The sequence below is a fragment of the Zalophus californianus genome, chromosome 14 (genome assembly GCF_009762305.2).
Source record: "Zalophus californianus isolate mZalCal1 chromosome 14, mZalCal1.pri.v2, whole genome shotgun sequence".
In the NCBI taxonomy this organism is placed as follows: Eukaryota; Metazoa; Chordata; class Mammalia; order Carnivora; family Otariidae; genus Zalophus; species Zalophus californianus.
Genome location: NC_045608.1, coordinates 89655428 through 89661427, shown reverse-complemented (window position 1 = coordinate 89661427; position 6000 = coordinate 89655428).

Sequence of the window (6000 nt, the reverse complement as noted above, 5' to 3'; positions counted from 1 at the left end):
CACATGTATACTTTATAAGTGCTTTTGAATTAATGGTATTTTTACAATAAAAAGTGTTTTTTTTTTTTAAGATGGGACTGTAGAGCAACAGAATTATTTTTTCCTTAGGATTAAAATAATAATGTGAACTATGCTTACTCTGTGTATCTTGGTTCCCTCAGAGTTGAGTTGAAGGAACTGGACTCCTCAGCCAAGATCTCTTCCTGTTCTTACATTCTGTCATTCAGCACAGGGCAGGCTGGTTTGAAGGGACCTTGAGAGGAGATCTGGTCTATCTCCATATGTTCCAGAGGAATTGCCAGTTAATTAAAACCAGTCCAGACAAAAGTAAACCAGTTTGATTTGGAAATCCCATTCTCCATCTCCCCAGGAAGAAATTACACAGCCTTGTTATGTAATTAACTTTAAATGTCTGAAAATTCTTCCTTCTGACTTATATAGTTGGTTTACACTTTGGGACCTCTTTTCAAACAATGGGACAATACATTCAAAGTCGGAAAGTTTGGGGAGACTTAGACTAAACGGGGCTGTCCGTCAGAAATGTCATGGCTCCCCACACCCAGATGGAGCTCTATACCTGCTCCTAGAGCACAACAGGATGAAGATGCGTAGTGCGCGTGTGGGGAGAGGAACGCTGGGCTAATGTGCTCTTGGGCCAAATAAAGTCTCTGTCAAGTTGATGGCACAAATACAATGTTCAGTAATCTCTCAAAGGAGAACCTGCCTGATGTGTGTCAATGTTCTTATAGGGCAGGGACACGCAAAACTGTATGTTTCAACATAAGTATTTTCTGACACTGTGGAAGAAGCCTTCTGTTTCTCATAGCCCCCAAGATTGAACTGCACTGGAAATCAGGTTAACCAGAGCTAAATTTAATCGTTGTGGGACCTCACTGGGTATATGCAACCTGGCATATTGAATATCCTACTTCATGTTGCTTTTATTCTCAATTTCATCTAGTTATTTCCTTAGGGACCACAGAGCAATAGTAGGCAGAGAAGTAATGAAATGTGGTAAATGTGGTTAAAGAGAAATAGGACTAAAAATACTTTTCTTTGTTTCATTTTAGCAGCCCCATATATAGCGTGGCTTACTTTAGTTTACAAAGTCCCAAAACTAGTTCTTAGGATGAAAAAGGCAAGCTGAATTTATTGCTGTGGGAAATACAGAGCTTGCTCAATTTTATAACATAGAAGTTCTTTGTTTTATAGCTATGCCATGAAAGTCTGGGTCATAATCATTAACTGCCATGTATACAGAGTGCCAAAGCATGCTCGCTGAAGCTCACGGGCACCTTCTGAGCCGGGACACTGCGTGGGCGGCACTGGCATCGACGGCTCTGCCAGGCCTGTGGCATCCTCAGCAGCTACAAGGCAATCTTGTGGCCTGGGTGAGGTTAGCACAGAGACATGCTAACACCGAATGGACTCTGGAAGCCTCAGGCATGATCTCTGAGGGAACAGGTCTTTCTGCTGAAAACTGAGAGAAGCTTACACTTTCTCAAATAGGTCTCAGTGCTATAAGCTGGGAGGACTTTTGGGCATTTTGGCCTAACCCAAGAGTGAGTCTCAAGGGAAACAGAGGAGAGAAGGGAAGAATTCCCCTCCCACACTCCTCAGTTCTTGAAGGGCTTTTGCCAATGTCTAAGCTCCATGCACCACTGCCAAACCCTCCCTCCATCTAGAGATCCACTGAGTGGGGTGAGAAGTGTCTAAAGGGAGCAAGTTTACAAGGGGGCAGTGAAGCAGAGAAAAGATGAAGAACTGCTTACTTGAGGAAAGGTTTTGAAGGGTTGTATGTGTTCGGAGGTCACCAATACCCATGAAAATGATCATGTGAATATGTCTTCTAAATCCTTCTTATATCACACATTTAAAAAATCTTGAAAATGGGAAGCAATGCAGTTTAGCAGAAAGAATGCTGCATGAGTGTTCCGTTTGTCACTGGCCAGTTGATCGGGTCCCTCTGCATCGCCCGCCCCCAACGTGTTTCCAAGGCAGAAATGCCATGCGGCCCCCACAGAAGGCAGGGAGAGAAGGAGAAGGGCCATTACAACACTGACAAATCCCTGAGAGGGAAATGCAGGGTACCAGGGAGGGGCACCAACCCTGGTGTAGGGGGTTAGCAGGCTTCCCGGAGGAACTAGCATCTGTGGGAAACACTCGCTAACCAGGGACAAAGACCTGGTGCTCTGTCACTTCCCAGCACAGGCAGATCAGTATTTCCCACCCTGCGGAAGACTGGGAAACACAGACGTCCCAACGTCCCAGGGCATCAGACTCCAGTGGCAAGGCCTCCCGGCTCCACTTTGAACGGTTGTCCTCCTACACAAATGGAGAGCACGCCAGTGAGCCCGACAGCATGGCACAGGTGTCTGCTCATGTCTTTCATACTCATGTTCCCAGGGGCTTGCCTAGCACTGTTGCTTGTGAGCCCTGTTCTTCGTCCTCGTTTCTACACTGTGCCGTTGTACTGTTCGTCTACTGCTGTGTAACCCATTAACCCCCAAACTCAGTGGCTTTAAACAACCGTGAGTATTTCTCTCATGGCTTCTGTGTGTCTGGGACTCGAGAGTGGCTCTGCAGTGGGAAGAGACCACGTATGCCATAAGTAACAGAAGGGGAGCATCATGGGGAGGCATCCTGCAAGTTCCTAATAATGCTCCTGAAATTTTGAAGTCCATTTCCCATCGACTCTCCCCCTCCAACTTGCAATAGTGACATTAATTGTGAATTCTCTCCCCCCAAACTCCATTCCCTAACAATTTAGGTTTTGTGTTTTTGGCCGGGGTGGGGGCATTTCCCTCCTCTCTTTTAAAGTTTACGAGATGTGCTAGGACTTGGCCATTTCTTAATAACACTTCCTATATTCCACAGTATGGTTACTTATATTTGCTTTCCAAGTTAATAAAGGAATGGTTTTCTAATGCACTGTCTTCTTTATATTGAACCCTGAAGCAAATCCATGAAATAAAAAAAATAATACCTTAGACTCTTATTGGTCACACGTAGCTGCCATGGGACTTCCCTCCCTGCTTTCTTCCTCAGGACGACCCCTCAGCATCCTCATTACGTGGATAAGGGTTGAATAAAACTAAGTTGGAAGCAGAGATTATAGGTTTTTTTTTTGTTTTTTGTTTTTCCAGAACTCACATGAATTGATCTTAAAACTGAGGTCCACAAAGTAAAACCATGCAATATGACTGTAGACCTAAGGTCAGTTAACTCTTTTCACACTAACCATTTCTAGTTAAAACTTCTCAAAGCATCTGACCTGATTTGACCACTTAGTTCCATGCTACAGTGCTGCAGGTTTCTGTTGCCCTCTGCCCTTACCACTCAACACAGATGCCTCTGTTGGGATTTTTTTTTGGAGCCTAGGGTCCTCCTACTATGCTATCTTGCAACCTCTCATCCCTATATTTCTGTAAAGCAGCTCATTCTGAGAGTCCTGGGCACCCGCCATTCTTCAGAGAATGGTCAGAATGCAATCCTTATGACCTACAGCCCCAGTTTACTTTCTTATGGTCCTAAAGGAAATCCCCTTCAGTATTCTACACTATGTGAAGGTTGTTATATTTTCCCATTTTATTTTTCTCTTTAAAAAACAAAACCCTGTGTAATATAATACACACACTGAAAAGTATATAAACGTATAGGTACAGTTTAATGAGTAATAATTAAGTCAATGCCTGTATAACTACCACCCAGGGACAAGACACAGAACAGATATTGCTAGTATCCCAGAAGGACTGCCCTACCATTTACCTGCCCCAGCCATAGCCCCTTCTCTCCCTCATGACACACCACTATGCTGAATTTTTAAATAATTATTCCCTTGATTTTCTTTATAATTTTTACACGGTTCTTTTGCTTGATCTGACTTGAGTTCACTGCTCCGATGATAGGTTCATTTAATATAAAGTTTGGTAAGAAAACCATTTTTTAAATCTCCAATTAAATTGTTAATACATTGCTTTTTCTTTTTTCCCAAAAGAGGCATATGTAGGTTGCAGAAACCTTTATATTGCTTATGTGATTTTTAAGGATTATATGGTTGTCTGCAGAGAATTAACACTTATATTAGCAAAGATTTCTTTAATATATTGCAGCCTTTAAACAACATTGAAAGGAAGAATAAAAAATTATAACGAAAAATCCTTAAACAACATGGTTGAATTTTTCCTGTTTTTAAACTTCACATGGATGCAAGCTCATTCACATCTCATTTCTATCACGGTAGTAAGATTCATAATGGCGATTTAGATTGCCTTTGAGCCATTATGAACAGTAATAGTATGAAATCTTATTTATATACAGTCTACTGGGCTCTTCTGTTTCAGTGGTTTGTCAATCTGAACACCAATACCATATTGTTTTAATTATCATAGCTTTGTATAAATCTTGTTATCTGGAGAGCAAGTTATCTCCTTCTTTTCTGTTCAGAGTCTTTATTTGTGACTTCTGCATGCCCATATCAATTTTAGAATAAACTTATCAAGTTCTAAAAACAAACATGTTGAAATGTGGCTCAAAATCACAACTGAATCTTTCCACTACCCAGTTTCCAGTCTATGAATATGGCACAGCCCTCCATTCACTTTGATATTCTTTAATACCATTCAAAAACATTTAGTTTCCTCCCTAAAGTTTTTGATATTTCTGGCACCTTTATAGTTCTGATATTATTTTATATTCTTGGTTTGAATTTTCTTGGATCACCTTGGTGAATACGGGCAGAGATTCACTGGAGCTCATGTTTTCCCCCTATTTTTCTGCACACACCCCCCCAGGCTCCTGGGGGTGGTAGCTGATGGTACCTTCACCTTGGGCACAGTCTTCAGGTTCCCAGCAAAACACGTCTACTGCAGAGTGAGGTGGGCATCACCAGTAGGCTCCCCGCCTTTGACAGGCGCCAAGGGTTTACATTTCTGTTCCCCTCACTCTTCAACATCATCAAAACACAGCTACATTTCCAGTCTGGGTTATCAAATATCTTAAGAGCAAAAGTAATTTTGAATTCTCTGTTTACTTTTCTGGTTTTCTCTTAGCATTTATACTGGTAATTCCTTCTGTCATTTTGGTTCTTGAATGTTTCTATGAACTTTAAAAAATGTATCCATCATTATTGGTTTTCTGTGACAGGTTTAGTTTAAATAACCTAGCCTGTCTTTATCGAAAACAGGAACTCGTTGAGGAAGCTAGTTTTCAAATTCTGACTCAGACCAAAACAAGTTCACCAAGTCCAGAGCTGAAAGAAGAGGGTAGGGGAGGCTCTCTGCTTCATACAAGTAGTCCCATGTTTATTTATCTCAGTATGGCAACACTGGTATGGAGCAAAACTAGGAATGGATTTGGGAAAAAATGTTTTTTAAATAAAACTTTTAATGGTTTAAAACAGTATGTTTATAAAATTCCATTGTGTTACTCATTTGAGCTAAATGATTATATTAATATATGTTCCAAGTGTAGACCCATGATTTTAAGGCAGCTTAACTCATGTTTTTCAGAGATTTAAATATTTTATTCCTAAATTATTTTAGTGGTAAGATAAGTAGCTATATAATAAACCACAGAGCCAATTATGTTTTGCCAAGTTTCTCCTTAATTATAACTGCAGATTTCTACTACTTTTCTATAGTAATACAGGCTACCAACTAGAAATAATTCCCATCGATGCTCTGGAAAAAAGCTAGTGGAACAAAATTTAAAAATATTATGCATATATGTAATTTCTTTCATGGATAAATGTCAATAGCAAAATATTCTTTGAATAAATTCAGAAATTTAATAATATAATGAATATATAGTTAACAGCCAGGATGATCTTTGTAGAAGACAATAAAATATTGATGCATTTTGTGTGTGTGTGTGTCAACTAGGAAAATTTTCTCTGGCAGAAAACAGAATGAAAGATACATGCAGTATTAAGAAAATCAATCATGAACATTCCTTTTAAACCCAAAGCTAATAAGCTGATGAACTGTTTATGAATTTTTG